Source organism: Chiloscyllium punctatum, chromosome 15, assembly GCF_047496795.1.
Source record: "Chiloscyllium punctatum isolate Juve2018m chromosome 15, sChiPun1.3, whole genome shotgun sequence".
Taxonomy (NCBI): Eukaryota; Metazoa; Chordata; class Chondrichthyes; order Orectolobiformes; family Hemiscylliidae; genus Chiloscyllium; species Chiloscyllium punctatum.
The window spans coordinates 83,121,005-83,139,057 of record NC_092753.1 but is presented as its reverse complement, the minus strand read 5'-3'; the positions used below and the strand labels follow the sequence as shown (position 1 = coordinate 83,139,057).

Here is an 18,053-nt window from a genome sequence, read left to right as displayed (position 1 = left end):
ATCTGGACCTGGTCAGAAATCATGTGACACTGGGTTATAGTCCAATAGGTTTATTTGAAACTGCAAGATTTCAGAGGCCCCACTCTTTCCTCAGACAGCCAGTGAGAGAGAATACATTGGACACTGAATTTATAAGTGAAAGATCAAAGAGTCATTCAACTTATGCAAATATATTGAACAAACCTAATCAGTTCGAATGGAGGGGCAGGTTTCGATTGATGAATATGTGAATCCCAGAATTTCTTTCAAGTCACCACTCAAGATAACTTCAGGTTTTATCAGGATAAGGGTGACACCTAATTTTCAGACAATGCATTTTTTGGGTGAGGCCATGTTTCAAGTGTGTTTGCATCAGCCTGGAGTCAGACTGGTTTTATTTTCAAAGGAGGAGTTTATAAAATGCCATGTCGACTGCCTGCCTACAGATTGTGTGCTTTTTTTAACAAAATAGAATGTATCTGCAAATAAAAATCTGCAGATTATAAATTCTGTGTTTGACATTTTCTCTCTTACGAGTTGCCTGAGGAAGGAACAGTGCTCTGAAAGCTTGTAGTTTCAAATAAACATGTTGGACTATAACCCGATGTCGTGTGATTTTTTTACTTTGAACACCCCAGTCCAACGCCAGCTAGCTTAGCTCAGGATGAAGTAATCTTACCAACTACTTGGAGACTAAAGTTGAACCAAGCTCTTGAAATCACTGTGGGATAAACAAAGACAATCTCAGCCCTAAAATTAACAGCTTATCAACATCTCATTCACGTGTGAAGAATTCTGCATCTACCATATTTTATTTACATCTTTTCTGGACGTTTCACACTTTGGGATGAAAGTAAACTGTAGGTTATCCAATTTTAAAATGAACATAGTGACACCGGACATTGGAATGTACAAGTGAAATGGATTTCAAGAAGCCAGGTTTTGGGCATGAGAGAGAGAAAACCATAGATAAGTAATGGGCAGTACTGTAAGAATGATTCTCTATTTCCTTTTCAACATTTTGAAAGCCAGCATTCATTATAGAACAATCAGAGAAATATCCATTCATCAAGGACTTGACAGGTTTTGTTACTGCTGAGGACACATGACATCAACTAACTAACCTGGTCTCAACTACAAAAACTCAAATACTCTTTAAGAACATTTTAAACTGTGCACTATTTATCTTCCTATTATACCCAACACTCTTCTTTTTATACATTATACCAGTGTTTGCGTTAGATCTTACAATTTATTATTTTTCAAGGGGGTTAATGAATAATGCATTTCTCTTTCTTTCATTCAAAACAACCTCGTAATTTGGCTCCTTAATTTTGACTCATACAATATTTTAATTGAAATATAGCTGCATGCTAAAAGGTATTATAAATATTTATTGCAACTGACTGAAGGGGTGTGAAAAAGGGGAACCTATTTCCCCCTCCTCACCTGGTTGTAACAACGTTCTGGTTTATGAATACAAGTAATTCTCTATGGTTCTGAACCACTTGATTCACATGCCTGGTAATGCTTTATGGATTTGAGTAAATGGATGCTGAGGTCTTTCTGCTTACCTACACTTTAGAAAATTGTGTCATTTATGGACTCTCTCTTCACTTTTTTAAATGACTTGATGGGTTGAATGGCCTCCTTAATAACTCGAATACACACAGGGCAAAGAGGAGCAGAAATGTCCCTCTGGGGATAATAACTGGGGTTTATAGCTCTCTTGCACTGAGATTCCAATTACCTTCCCCCCTGAAAAATAGATAAAACAAAAACAGGTACAAATGAAGTGTAACGCAGGCAACAATAATAGTTAACAGAATACAAGTTCAGAGCTCTAGAGAAGTGGACATTTGCTCAGTAAATTCTATAATAACCTTCAGCAATCTAAATTATTAACTAACTAATGTAATTCATTAAAAGCTTTTTCTTCAACAAGTATTAATATGCCAAAAATTACAGTTACTGCAGTGTGACGTAATAGATAGTACATGCTCCGAAAATTTAGAATATGAATTGATTCCCTATGGTTTGGCCTATTGGCAAAATTCCTTTATTTTTGCAAATAAGTCAGTTTGCCTCTTTCTCCTTGATTCTATATTCTACTCTCTCTCTCTTACTATTTTCTACTTCTGCTTTCTCCTCCTTTCTTCCACCTGTCTGACTGTTGCACTCTTTATCTTGTGAGTTTTTTTTAGGATCAAAAATCTTACATCTTAGTTTTTCTGATTCCCATTCCCAGTTTTGGTGAAGCTAGGTTTACCTCCATTGAGTTAAAAGCAAAGATAAATGAATAACCCATCACCAGGAGGTTTTTAACAGTGAGTTTGAAACTGATCATAAAGTTCCAGAAATATTTATATTTTGGAATTTTGACTATGGTGCACTGATACTGTCATCTGAGCTTAAACCCAGAAAGAGGAACCACCTAAATGAGAAGCGAGCACCCATAGCAGAGCTCTGGTACTGTGAAAGGCAGGGAATGAAGAGAACAGCATTACCAGCTCAAAGATTATAGTTGGCCAATACGTGCCTGTTTTGTCAACAGCATCTTCATCCTTTGGATGAATATAACACAAGGAAACAAGAAGCAGAAAGAACAGTTTTTCCCAATTGTTCTTCACTGTGTGCTCTCAGTGAAATAACTTGACAGAGGCTGGTATGCCATCACCAAGTCATCCTTTATTTACATGCAGAGCATTCTTGACACTGATCCAACTCCCTCAAAGCCAGCTCTCAGAGTGACCAAGTTGTCTGGCACTCCTGTTTATATGTGTCAGCCAGGACTCCCTGATTTGACCAGATTAACAGCTCCAATCACGGAATTCACATGCTATGAGAATATCCTTTATTGTCATGTGCATTCAACATTATATATAGTGAAAAGTGTGTACCGTCACTTGGACATAAGCATCATTCACAGAATAAAAAAAGCTTTAAAGAGAGTCCAGCTTTTCCTTCTCTGCTGCTACAGCATAAGTCTGCGAGAGTCCACTCCGGACTACACCAGCCCAACCATGCTGCTAAGAGAATGTTCTTCTCTGGGCTACACTAGCCCACTCCATACCACTGTCAGAAGCCAACTCTACACGGAAGCAAGAGTCCTGCTCCAGGCTTCACAGGTCGGCTAACCACCTCTGCAGCCACACTGCCTCTGAAAATGCCACCGCCACTCCAGAGCCAATCAAAACCACCTCCTGCTGAAGAGCTCTTTTTATCCGGTAAGTTTGAGGAACAAAAGAAGAATGGATAGAAGGACAAAGGAAGAAAGAAAAATGCAGATGAGGACAACAAACCCGGGCACAGGAGCCCGAACGCTGCCTACTCCACTGCTGCCATCTTGAGATATGGTCCACCTGGCTGATGTCGTGATAATCATTACACACAGCATCTTTGATCCAGCTGAGATGAGTATTGGCTGTGGTGCTGTCAAGATTTAAGACCAGAACAGCTCAATATTCTGGATTTTGACTAGCATGGTGATGTTTGAATGATTGAAAACTGGCATTTTCTTTCTGTGAATTATCAAATTCTTCATGCAATGACAATGTGCCAACATTAGTTATTGTATCTATGGTCAAGTGGGTGAGGAGGAGCTGGCTTGGTGACTACACCTCACAGAATCTTAATTGAGTAGAATTGGTAACCAAATGAGACATAACGCCACAAAGACTAATTTTAGATCTGATTCATCTCTGGTGCTATGGTGCAGAGATGTGCTTGATGCCTGTTCTTCGACAGTAGTTAATGGGGGAATGTGATGAGTTGAAGATATGGCTGGATTGAAAGGATAGCAGTCCAACTGGTGGAAGGAAAATGGACTCCATGATACTGACACAAGGGCCTTGTGATTCTTAATGACAATTCACCAGCAAGTTACACCAAGTCAGCCAGGCTTCTTCAACAGCATCTTCCAAAAATGCGATCTCTGCCATCTATAACTATGAGGGCAGTCAATGCACTTTTGAAAATTCCCCTCCAAGACAGACACCGCCCTCACATGGAACTACTTATGGAATGTTTCCCTTCCTGAAGTGATGTGAGCAATGTGGAGAAAGTTGGAGAAAATGGTGTCAATGAAAGAATTGGAATCTTGACATTGACAAAAAGTTTCCCAACTTTCCCCTTAAGGTCTAATCAGTGAATTCAGAATCTCATTCTTGAGTCATCAATATTTCATTTCAATGCATTTGTATCTCACTTTTAGCCCAGTTTGCTTCATTTCTATGTCCCTTCTAATTTTCCTCTCCTTTTCCAAGAAATTAGATGGTGCAAATTCCTGATTCCATGCACTTCTATCTTTTAGTCATGGAAGTCATCATTCACAAGGCACCAGCTTCACCACATCATCATGCTTGTCTTCATACCAACTGTCACAGCACTTCAACAACTGACCTCGGAGCTCAGGGACACTTACACCTTGCATATCCCTGCCAGGTTGCATTGTGTACTGGGGACACACTCATCTCATAAATCCAATCGAATGTCAATGGGGATATTTCCCTATCCCTAGGAGTCTTTGGGGATGTCCTTGAGATATTTCCTCTGCCTTTTTGGAAGCTTACTTTGCCGCGTCAAAGGCCTGAGTAGAGTGCTTGTTTCAGTAGCCTTGTGTTAGGTGTGGAAACAATACAGCCCAGCTGTTATTATTGTGATGCTGAGGCTGTTGACCTGAACAAGAGTGTAGGTAAACCTATGGTGGAGTCACAGGATCTTGCAGAAGAAGTGTTCTCCAGTGATATGAGGTGCAGTCATCAGCACCCAATGGAAGGAGCATTTTAACAATCTCCTTAATAGGAAATCCACCCTCAATGTCAGAGTCCTTGATTCTATCCTACAGCGTGGTACTCGCCCCATCTCAATGTAACTTCAACCCAGCATAAAGTAGAAAAGGGTATTTGATAAGTACAACTCGCAATCAGGAGCTAATCAAATCCCCACTGAAGCACTAAGATATGGCAAAGAAGCATTATTAGTGTAACTGCATGACCTGTCTCCCTAACTGGAAGGAGGAGAGCATTGCCAAGCGAGCTTAGTCACCTTCAAGAAAAGTGACAAGTATTTTTGCAGTAACTGCAGAGGAATTTCCCTACAGTAACAGATCTTGACCCTCTCAGCCTAGTTGTGGGAAAATTTCTCCTGCAGTGACACAAAGGGATGGCTTGAGTCTGATGAAAGCTAATGCAAGAGGTAATGAAGGGAAGTCCACATTTGAGATGTGGGAGGCTTTCAAAGATAGATTAAAGATAGTGCGGGATAGGGATGTCCCGTTGAAGGCAAAGGATAGGAAGGGCAAGATTCGTGAACTGTGGATGACAGGAGAAATTGTACGACTATCCTAGAGGAAAAGGGAAGCATACATAAGGTCTGGGCAACTAAGAACAGAACGGGCCTGGAGGAATATCAGAAGAGTCTTAAACGAGGAATCAAGTGGGCTAAAAGGGGTCATGAAATAGCTTTAGCGAGCAGAATTAAGGAGAATCCCAAAATATTTTATTCTTATATAAGAAGCAAGTGGATAACTAGAGAAAGGATTGGTCCACTAAAGGATAACGAAGGAAGGCTGTGTGTCGAACCTGAGAGAATGGGTGAGACCTCTGAATGATTACTTTGCATCAGTGTTCACTGAGGAGAGGAACATGATGACTATTGAGATTAGATATAGAAGCTTGATTAGTCTGGATCACGTTGACATAAGTAGGAAAGATGTGTTGGGTATGCTAGAGGTTATTAAGGTCGACAAACCCCCAGAACCGGATGGGATCTATCCCAGATTGCTGAGGTAGGCGAGAGAGGAAATAGCTGGGGCCCTCACAGATATCTTTGTGGCATTCTTAAATACAGGTGAGGTGCTGGAGGATTGGAGGGTTGCTCATGTTGTCCCCCTGTACAAGAAGGGTAGTAGAGATATTCCAGGTAACTACAGACCAGTGAGCCTGACGTTAGTGGTGGGAAAGTTGCTGGAGAAGGTACTGAGGGATAGGATCTATATATATTTTGAAAAGAATGGGCTTATCAGTGATAGGCAACACGGTTTTGTGCGGGGGAGATCGTGCCTTACCAACTTAAGAGAGTTCTTCGAGGAAGTGACCAAGTTGTTAGATGAAGGAAGGGCTGTTGATGTCATATCCATGGACTATAGTAAGGCATTTGATAAGGTTCCCCATGGTAGACTAATGAAGAAAGTGAAGTCACATGGTGTGCAGGGTGTTCTAGCTAGGTGGATAAAGAACTGGTTGAGCAACAGGAGACAGAGAGTCGTAGTTGAAGGGAGTTTCTCGAAATGGAGAAACGTGACCAGTGGTGTTCCACAAGGATCAGTGTTGGGGCCACTGTTGTTTGTAATTTACATAAATGATCTAGAAGAGGGCACTGTTGGTATGATCAGCAAGTTTGCAGATGACACGAAGATTGGTAGAGCAGCAGAAAACATAAGGGACTGTCAGAGAATACAGGAGGATATAGGTAAACTGGAGAGTTGGCAGAAAAGAGGCAGATGGTTTTCAATCCAGACAAATGTGAGGTGACGCATTTAGGCCAAGTCTAATTCTACAGCAAATTATACAATGAACAGAAGAGCCTTGGGAAAGGTTGATGGGCAGAGAGATCTGGGAGTGCAGGTCCATTGCACCCTGAAGGTTGCTGCACAGTTGGATATAGAGTGGTCAAGAAGGGATATAGTATGCTAGCTTTCATTGGACGGGGTATTGAGTAAAAGAGCTGGCAAGTCATGTTAAAATTGTAGCTGAAAATGTGTTGCTGGAAAAGCGCGGCAGGTCAGGCAGCATCCAAGGAACAGGAGAATCGATGTTTCAGGCATCAGCCCTTCTTCAGGAATGAGGAAAGTGTTAAAATTGTACAAGACATTGGTTCGACCGCATTTAGAATACTGTGTACAGTTCTAGTCACCATATTACCAAAAGGATGTGGACGCTTTGGAGAGGGTGCAGAGAAGGTTTACGAGGATGTTGCCTGGTATATGGAAGGTGCTAGCTATGAAGAGAGGTCGAGTAGGTTAGGTTTATTTTCATTAGGAAAAAGGAGATTGAGGGGGGACCTGATTGATGTTTACAAAATCATGAAGGGTATAGACAAATGGATAGAGACAAGCTTTTTCCCAGGGTGAGGAATACAATAATGGGAGGTCACGCTTTCAAGGTGAGAGGTGGAAAGTTTAAGGGGGATACACATGGCAAGTACTTCACACAGAGGGTGGTGGGCATTTGGAACGCGGTGCCAGCAGAGATGGTAGAGGCAGGCACGGAGATTCATTTAAGATGCGTCTGGACAAATGCATGAGTAGGTGGGGAGCAGAGAGATACAGATGCTTAAGAATTGACTGACAGGTTTAGACAGTACATTTGGATCGGCTCAGGCTTGGAGGACCAAAGGGCCTGTTCCTGGGCTGTAAATTTTCTTTGTTCTTCTTTGTTCTATTAATAGAGATGCTCAACCAGGAGAGGGGATGAAGTGTGCTCAGTGAGTGAGTAAGTCGCACAGAGGGCAGGAAGGGTTACTCATTTGGGACGATGAGGTGGCTGAAAATCATTGAGTGGGCATGATGTATTCAACAAGAAAAGTTCTTGTCCAAGAACCTTAATGAGTTAGAGTAATAGGGTGCGTGTGTGTGTGTGAGAGAGAGAGAGAGATAGAGTGTGTGAGAGAGAGAATTACCCATTTGGTACATAGAATGGCTATGCTATTTATCCATGACAAGCACTGATCTGGACTGTTACCTTGGTCAAAGCCATTTGTGTCTGGTGATATGGCCCTCTTCTCCAGCCACCCATACACCTATATCTCCAGAATCCCAACAGTGGAATGCATTGCCAGCTTGTCTTTATGGGCCATGTCTTCAGTTATGGAACACAGTTTAAGGACTTACAGCATCTGAAATGATGTGCAGCTGGACATTATGTATGATGCCAGCGATATGACGTGAATGCGGGAAGGTCCCTGCGGTGATGAACACTTCTCCAGCTGTACAATTCCTCAAGGCAGGCACTGTAGTGCCTGGGTGCACAACTGATGAGGTGAAGAGTAAATGATTGCATAATCAAAATTGCTCTGAGCTATGGCAGACTGGGTGCTATGAATCTCACTCGACAAAATAGTAACTAAAATAGGAAAATTTAGACTCATTTCTATCCTTCCATATTGCTAGATCATAACATTGAAAAGCTTCCCACTTCTACCAACCTGTTCTAGTATCTCCCTTCAAGAGCTCCGTGACACTATTTTGTTAATGCTCCTGTGAAGTATGTTAGACCGTCTCACTATATTAAAAATGCCAAATAAATGCAAGTTGTTGTTCCTAATAAAATGCCAAATTAGCCATTTTAACCTTCGGTGTTCTAAGTTAATTCTGTGTTAAGTAGCCTTTTTAGTACTCAGCATATGCCCATATTTTCTATTATATGCTCACAGATTATTCCCCTAGCAATGAATGTTCAAATATAGAAGTTTACCTTCAAGGTAATATTGTTGATAAATTAATCATTCTCTCCTGTATTTTGGACCTGTGAGACATGAGCTACACTCTTTGTTATCATGAGGCTGGGAGAATAATGTTGTCAAAATGATAAGCATTTCTGAATATATCATAAACATCTTGTTAATGATATGCATTAAATGTTTTAAGACGAAATTGATAATTTTAGTAATTATGTAATAAATGATTCATACCAAGGAATTGATTAGATGGGTTTGGATGAGTTTCAAGATTGAAAGACAATGTTTCCTGCAGCTTATTAGATTTGAGATCACAGAGTCATAGAATCACTCAAGCATTAGAGTACAGAAAGAGGCAATTCAGCCCATCCTGCCTGCAGCAACGTGCTAAATGAGTAACATGATCTGGTGCAAATTTCCTGCTCTTTTTCCAAGCCCTTACATTACTTTTATCCAAATAATCATTCAATACCCTCTTGAATGCCTCAATTGAATTTGCTTTTAACACACTTCTAGGCATGGCCATACCCTAACTGTTCACTGAGTAAAAAGGTTTTGCCTCATTCATTCTTGCTTCTTTTGCAGATCACTTTAAATTTATGCCCTCTTGCTGTTGTCCCTTTTATAAGTGGGAACAATTTCTTCCTACCTGCTCTATTCAGTTCATTCATGGTTTTGAAAACCTTTACAATCTCTTAGCCACCTTCTTTTCAAGGTGAACAGTCAGTCCATTTTAAAAATCTATCCTCATAACCAAAGTTCCTCATCCTAGAATTATTCTTACAAACAGCTTCTAAATTCTCTCCAATGTGTTCACATCCTTCCTATAATGCAGCATCCAGAACTGTATACAATGCTGGCTGACATCTAACAAGTGTCTAATATAGTAATCATCCAGTATGTCACTATTACCTTTTACGTGCACTGGCATAGATTGTTTGCTCCATGCATTGTCTATTCTTCATTAACATGATCTAAGCTAGCTTGTGAAATTGGCAGATGTGAAATACTATTAAAGATAAAAGTAACACCATTCATGAAGTGTTTTCATTGGGTGACTCGTAAAGTTTTAGAGAAGAGCTAGAGAAATGCATTGATAACAAAAACAATAGAAAACCTTGCTATATATAGAACTGCAATGAAACCTCTGAAAGCACCTCATATTCACTGAATTGTTTTGGAGCAAGTGAATGTTGCTATGTAGACAGCTTCAACAGAAACATTGCAAAATATAAAGAGAACAATATTTTTAAAACTAGCGAGAATTTAAATGGCAATTATACACTGGATTCTCAGACTTGGGGTTAATTGATGTCATCCATACATGCATTTAGGAGAAAGAAACTAATAAATAGAAACAGTATAAAATTAAATAATAACCCAATGACAAATTGATCTCAAAGACACAAGAAGAAAAAATACTTGCATTTAAATTGTGCCTTTTCCTGTAATAGAAAAATGTTACTGTGGTTTTCATTGGTCCATTGATTATATGTCAACGACATCCCATTAACAACAATGAAACAAGTGCCTTGTTAATATATTATATTTTGGTGATGTTTAAAGTGGGGCACCGCTGACCAGGAGATCAGGAATATTCCCTGCTCTTCTTCAAATCGGGTCATAAAATTTGGACATTTAAAATTTAAAATTCAATTTAAAATTGCCACCGAGAATGCAGCAAAGGCTAAATGTAAACTGATGTTTTAGCCTCGGAAGAAAAACTTGAGCTTATGAACGTAACCCAATGGTGCTTTGTGAAATTGAGACATTGTCATTATTTGGGGAATATGTTGGCCAATTTGAGCACAGAAAGCACCCAAAAACAGAACTTTGCTTATGAACGGATAATCTGATTCAATAGTATTAACTAATGGATAAATATTCACCATAATGTTGAGAGTACTCTCGGCATGTTCTTCAAAACTGTTGTGGGATCTTTATGCCGAGCTGAGAATGAAGGTAGTTTAATGTTAAATTGGAAAAAACTGCTCCTTTGACTCTACTATTTGCTCAGTATTGCAAAGAAGTATAAGTGTAATTATTTTTCAAAGATCTTGGAGTGGGACTTGAAACCACGCTAAATCAGTGAGGTCTGCTGAAGCTTGCAAAATTTGGGATTCATGTAATATGTCAGAAGTAAATTTAGTTAAAATGCTGCACTTGACAACACATGTTACAAAATGGCTGCGTAGTAATGGCTGCCCTTTCTGTCCATGTATGGGACAGAAATAAACTCAGTAGGTCATACTTTATAACACATTACTGTACATCATGCACACCTCCCAAAATAACTTTCTTGAACTGATGAACGCTCACGATTTCAGTGCATATTGGGAATATCCTGGAAAAGTTGAGATGACATTTAAGTGCAGAGAGAAGAAGAGAAATAACATTAGCAGAATAGTTTTTCCAGAATAAATTCTGAATCCACTACTCAACACGAACCCCTCAATACCTCAGTCAGCAATGTACAAACCTTTCTAACTAGCAGTTTTGATTACAATAATAGGAAAATGCCCCACTGCTTCCATCTGGTGCCCTGTCAAAGGACAACATTATGAACACAAGAGTAGCATCATGCCTTTGGACTTATGTGAGGTGTCTAATTTTGAAATGTCTATATTTAATCTACTTCTGAGCCTCTCTCTTTTCAATTTTCTTCTTTCATCTCATCCGTTTCTGTTTAAATTGGATGGACCCAATTTTTCTTGAATATTTAGACTGAATGCACAATATGGATCTAGAAAGTCAGATGTTGACTTTAGAACTTGACAGAATATCACACCTTGATCCCATTCTTTCCCATTTTTGACATACAGTGAACACATTTTTGTGAATTTGCATTTGCGAGTTATGAGATGTCAGTGATAACTAAAGATTTGCTCACTTTTACAATCACTGTCAACATTGACTGTTCTCAGATCACAAGAGATTCAAAACAATGTAACTTATATTTAAATTGCATTAATCCTCAATTTCCAGAATAGCACCCTCTACTGTGCTAGTGAATGAAAATTGATAAATTAGGTCCAGATAATGTGCATTTCTCTGTTCTGGACCTGCAATGCTTGGATTTTCAGCGAGAGCATTGATCCAAAAAAATGTAACTGTTTCTGAGAGTATCTGGCAATCGTGTAGTTGGAGATTGGCCGAAGGAAGCTGGGAAGCAACTGGAAATTGTACTTAGCTGACAAGGGCACTCCTCAAAATAACAACAAAATAACCTGAGTTTTCAGCACTGCAAAAAGATTCCAGTGTTCAAAGTGGAATCATGAAATGTATATGCAAATAGAGTCTGCTGAGTTTCCTTAAAGGGACCAAATATAACATCTGAGATGAATTTCTTCTGTTCTTGCAGTGTGCCAATGCTGTGCAGAAAAAAAAGGGCTGTAGATGTCTGTGGGAGTTAATGGGTTATCACGCATTCATATTGACAGGGTTTCTTGAAGGGATCAAGATTAGAATGGTGCTGGGAAAGCACAGCAGGTCAGGCAGCATCCCAGGAGCAGGAAAATTGATGTTTCAGGCAAAAGGCCTTCATCAGGAGTGAGGCTGGGAGCCTCCGCGATGGAGACATAAATGAACTTTTATTTTCTTTTTTTGTGTGCCAAACTACCACTGCACCCCCCTTTATCTGCTGGTTTGATGGTGAGGTTGGAAATGGAGCAGAGGGCGTGGAGAGCTGCGCGTTGTGAGGGTGAGAGGTTGGAGTGGGGGAGGAGAGTAGACAGGTCGAGGCACTTAATGGTCTCAGGGGCTGCTCCTCTGATGCTGCCTGACCTGCTGTGCTTTTCCGGCACCACTCTAATCTTGACTGTGATCTCCTGCGTTTGGAGTCCTCACTTTCGCCTTTCTCGAAGGGGTGTCAAGTTTCTGGTCTATATTAAGCTTCTTTTTGAAAAATCAAATAAATGAAACTCATGCTTAAATGAGTTTGTCATAGATGGCATTGAATTTCCAACACGAACAGGCTGCTGAGGCAGCTGGGCTGTGCTGACATTTACGCTTCACAAAGCTTCCTCCTCGAGCTCACTAATTCTATCTCCACATTAATCGGTCCTTTTCTTCCTAACATAGTGAGCTAGTTTCCCATCGCCAGTCTACGTGTTTACAAAAAGAACACAGGAGGGATTGGCTTCATTTTAAAAAAACTCAAAAACTGCTTATTATGGTGTCTCAATAATGCAGTTTGATTTGTAATATTTAGTCAGGAAAATAGAATTGTCTCTCCAGCCATGAAATGTCGACCAAAAGTATTTTGAATTATTGGCCTTTGAATGCGATTTTTTAAAAAAAAAATGTGATTGTCAAGACAAGCTGACACCAGTGAATAAATCATTACAACGAAGCTTTAATTTACGCAAGCTTAACCTAACAGTGAGTAGTCGTGGTCCAACTGCACCATGTTCCTTATCGTTTGTTATGTAATTCCTCACAGGGCCTGATTTCAACCCCAAGGAGCTGCTTCCACCCGCCGCTCTCTGTGGAGCTTATTTATCTGTTTCACATATGTCACTCTCTCTGGAAACAGAAGGGTCACTGGTGCCTGACCACTTGAGTGTCACATACCAACTCGAATTGCCAAAACAAAATTGTGACGATAAACACGAATCATTTTGGGGGAAATTGGTCGGAAGGGCTTCGTTTTATTTTGGAAAGTGTTTAAAATTATTTAAACATACAACTCACTATTCGCCTTTCCAACACTAACTCCCCCCATTCTAGAGGAACATCTATTTACAGATTTCACTGACGCGGCACAGATTCTGATTCTCTCTCTCTCTCATACACACACAGGGGATAAAGTGAATCAAAATTCGGATTCCCCGAGCTGTCCATCCCCTTTTTAAAAGTGGAAATATATTTGGGGACGTATGAGTCCTATTTTCGACTGTGTTTGTATGTGTATGGTTGTGTGGAGCCGGTGGGGTGGGGTGGGGGGGGGGTGGTCTGCAGTGTTTAAAAGACATACTGGGCTGGTTTGAAAATTGTCCTTGAAGTTTACATGGAAAGTCTCTGGGGAAGCGAGGAAACGGGTCTCAAGAAACTTTCAATGTCTAAATAGAAATTGAATTATCGATTGAGTGTGTCCCTTTGGTAGCACTTCATTAGTTTGCGTCAATTACAGTCTCACACACGCATAGTAGGACTGAAACAGAGCCATTCAATTCCCCCCAGCGCCCCCCAAACCCTCTGTGTGTGTGTGTATGGGGGGGGGAAGGAGCGCTGAAAGCGCTGTCCTTGGTGCTGACTCTGAGACTGTAGCCATGGAGACACTCGGCAGGTCTGACCAAAGAGGGAAGCTCTCTATTAGCACAGACCCAACAATACTTCGATCACGCTCCGTCTGCATATATTAAACTCTGCCATATTCTCTCCCTTTAAACGCACACGCACCACAATGAATAAATACCGCTATTCTTCTTATCTTGCGAGCTGTAACCTGGGTCAAAATGGTTTGGAGCTGGCATCACCCAAGTAGCGTTTTATGGGGAAACGTGACTGACCTTTACCTCAACGATAGATTGTAAATGTCCCCTCCCCCCCCCCCCATAAAAAACTTATATTGGGAATCAGTACTTTGATTGAAAAGGGAGCTCAGCATCAAATTTACAGAAAATATAAATTATTAAACTTGTTTTTTTTCCTCATTATGTAATTTGTTAATATTTATGTTTCTTGCTGATCCCTGTTCGTTTGATAAGACACTATCAAGTCACCGGAGGTAAACTAATGTAAAATTTAACTCGAATTTCAAACATTTTGTCTATTTAATAAAATATTGTTTTGAATATTCACGATCATTACCCCATCCCCTACCTTTCCTTCATTCTATCTCAATTTTTTAAAAAATGAATTGGAGTTTGCAAAGGTTGTCGACTCACCAAAACAAAATCAGGAGAAATTCACATCACAGCTAATGGTCTGCAGCGTGACCAGTCCCAGGCATTCGGATCAGCATCGCCAGCGAAAGGGAACAGGAGGAAGTCTTGTTGGTTCTGTAGCATGGGAGGGTATGCGAGGGGTTTGGGCGGGAGAGGGAGCTGCCGGGGATCCAACAGAGAAAGAGAGGGAAGGGAAAAATCATCAGCAAACGCAGCCGGGCGGAGAAGTGAATGCCCACGTAAAGGGAACGTCATGAAAACCGCAGCTTAAATGAAATCTTTCCAGTTTCAAATGGGCAGAATCTTCATAAATATCACTGGCCACAGCGCCATGTGCTGGAACAGGCGAGGACCTCATCTGGATTACACAAGAGAGCGGCAGATCGTAAAACAATGGAGTTAAGAGGATAAATCGACATTCTTAAAGAGGGAACGCGTGTAGTTGGGCGAATATCAGTTTCCTAGGTGGGACCCGGTTAGTTCAGTTGGACCACATGGCTAGACTGAGGCGTATAGTAAAAGCTACAGTGTAGATTCAATCTTCATACTGGCTAAGGTATTTTATGATCCTGCCTCCTCACCTAATCCCACTCATGTTGCGTGGTTACCGTCAAGATATATCTAGTCAAATGACTCTCTCTGCAATGGGTAGAGATGCTTGTAGTCCTCTGTGGGCTATGGCTCCTTACTTTCAAGTGTCAGAGTATTCACACAGCCTGGGTTTCATATCAGTAGGAATAGACCTTTCCTGTCTCCTCCATCGGTGGAATCTGAAGTCTTTCTATCCACCTTAGTCCCAAAGCCCTTCCTAGCAAAACGTAATCATTTTCAGTTTGAAAATCGTCCACTTAACCCTCCCCCCACCGCAGCCTCAATTGTCTTCTCCTGGGGGGATGTGGAATGGTAGACATCGGTGAGTGTTCCAGATTATTCCAAGCTTCATGATGTCACCTCCGGAAATTTAAGGCTCCCCCCCTCAAACACATGCACCCATTTTATTCTGGATTCCTCAAAGAGTTAGTGCAGTCAATCCCGTTCGTAGCTGGGGGTGTACAGTATGCCTCTGATTGACAGTAAACGCCGATTTGCTGACCATGCACCACAGAAACATTCAGCACAGAAGGAAGACATTGGGCCCATAATGATGTGTTGGTTCTGTGAAAGAACTATCCAATTCGTGCTGGTTCCCTGCACTAAAATGTTCTCCTTAACAAGCATGTAATAATTTTCTTTTTGAACATTACTACTGAATCTACTGGCATCGCCTCTCCTGCCTAGATCATACAATCCAATCTGAATGCACTACTTCATCTGTAATCTTTTTGCTGATCTAATAGCTTAAATCCTGTATTTTGCACAAAATGGAGCTAATGAGAGCTAATGATTTACCAGGTAGCCGTAAATCCGAATTTTATGTGTGACTTTCCGGAGCTTAGTGACCACCATAAGAGGCTTTGTAAAATAATAGACCAAGTACCCATGTATGAAGAGTGGCTGCTGTGCTTGATTTGCCCCCAGGGAACTTGGGAATTTCATCCGTATTTAGTAATCTTATACTTCAACATTAGGGCTCACTATAGGATTGAATATTAAGGGCAGAATTTTCCCATGCCTTTGAAGACAGGTTTATAGTTGACCAGGCTGACAAATGCTCAGAATTTGATGTCAGTTTGATGTCCTGATGTGATCCCACTGACTTGTAGTTGACTCCAGGGTGTCACTAAAAGTGGTGGAGGAACCCTCTTGGATTTATTGAGTAAGCTCTGAAGAGCTAAGTAGCATAATTAGGAAGGCAATGAAGAGGTCCTTCAAGCCCTATGTTATCCAGACACCGAGCCTATTTTCTGACCTACCTGCAGTTAGCCCAGCTCTCAGAATGGGAACAGATTCTTCCATGAAACAGATAGGTTGGCAAAGGCTTTGATAAAATAGATTGAAGAGCTCTAGTTCTTGCCATTTTGAGACTGCTGTTCAAAGCACTTCTTCTCAGACACCACTTTTGCTGTTTGACAGGTAATTGTTACCTATACCCTTCACTTTACTCATCTGCAGCTGTATTTCACTACTGTTAGACTTCACCATGTAAGAGACAAAAAATACTCCAGTTCCTGGAATCCAAAGTAGACCAGCAGGAGGCAGGAAGAGCACAGCAAGCCAGGCAGCATCAAGAGGTGGAGAGTTCGGACATTTCAGATATAAGCCTTCTTCAGGAATGGAGGTAGGAATAGCGGGAGTTACAGATAAAGAGGGGAGGAAGAGTTTTAGCTGGGAAGAGGGGCGGACTGGTGAGATGGTGATAGGTGAATACAGGTGGCAGTTATGACCTGATAGATTGATAGGATGAATGAATCTGGTTGGTAGCTGGATGGAGGAGTCGGTTGGAGGGATGGAAGGGAGGGGCAGGTTGGAAAGGGAGTCAGGGCTGGGTGGGATATCTCCTGAAACACTAGTTGTCTTCCCTTCAAATGCATGCCTTTGTCTAAGGCAGAGGGAACGGACACCAAGATCGAACTGGAAACAGGGAGTATCTCCTGAGGCTACAGGCAGTGAATCAGTGGCTCAGGCATTCACACCTGAACTGTACACTGCTGACATCTACAGCCTCCTGATACAAACGCTCCTTCAAAGTTTACCAAATGATCAATGCCTTGCTAGTGGGTGCGAAGGAAGGTGCCCTTAACCCAATTTGAGTCAAATAGTGTGTTTCCATCTCCTGCAAGGTGAGAAAAAAGAGCAGTCTGAGTGCTTGAAATAATTTGTGTGGAGAGGAGAGAAGGACGCAGCCTGACTATGAGGCATGGGTATGGCAATATGCCAAGGACAAGTGTGAATGTTGACTGTTCAGATGGCAATCTGAGACGTATGCCGGAGAGGGAATGAATGGATCGACAAGGGGTGTTGATCTGATATGTGCTGTGCAGGATTTTGGTTTTTATTTGTGAGATGATTGATCAAATGCTGTAGTGTGCCTTGTATTTAGTACAGACTGATGCTGCTGTTTGCTAGTAGTCTAGGGAGAGAATAGTTAAAAAGGTCAAACAAGTATTGACCACATAGTCTACTTTTGACCTGCACTGTGATGAGTTTCTCAACAGGCAAGTGGAGTATATTCCACCACACTCCTGATCTGCGCCTTGTAGATTCCTTGAGGAATCAGAAGTTGAATTACCATCCACAGAATTCCCAGTCACTGATCTGCTGTCATAGCCACAGAACTTATATAGCTATTTCAGCTCAGTTTCTGGTCAATGCTAACCACAAGGATGTTGTTAGTGGGGTTAGTGACATTAATGCTGTTGAACGTTAAGAGGTGATACTTAGATGTTCTCTGATTGGAGATATTGTTGCCTGGGACTTGTATGGTGTGAATGTTGCTTGCCATTTATCAACTTGAGCCTGAATATTGCCTAGGTTATGCTGATATAGCCATGGAACTGTTACAGTATCTAAGGAATTGTAAATGTACTGCACACTTCACCATCAGTGAATATCCCTTCTTCTGACCTTATGATGTGTCATTGATGAAAGAGTGAAGATGGTTGGGCTAGGAAATTATCCCAAGTAGCTCCTAAAATTGAGATGAGAGGCCTCTAACAACCTTAATTAGCTTCCACTGTGCTAGGTATGACTCCAACCGGTGGAGAGTTTTCTCCCTGATACTTGATTAGATTAGATTCCCTACAGTGTCAAAACAGGCTATTTGGCCCAACAAGTCCACACCGACCCTCC

The 18,053-nt window shown here is 41.1% G+C and overlaps 1 protein-coding gene across 1 annotated transcript in view; it reads right to left on the bottom strand.

Moving 5' to 3' along the window:
- The window catches only part of kcnj6 (potassium inwardly rectifying channel subfamily J member 6), a 132,161-nt gene extending 117,046 nt beyond the window's left edge, over positions 1-15,115 (bottom strand). Inside the window, exon 1 of the mRNA XM_072585676.1 lies at positions 14,325-15,115. The gene's annotated coding sequence lies outside the window, so the exon portion shown is untranslated. The remainder of the gene's footprint in view (positions 1-14,324) is intronic.
- Between the last annotated feature and the right edge of the window lie 2,938 nt (positions 15,116-18,053).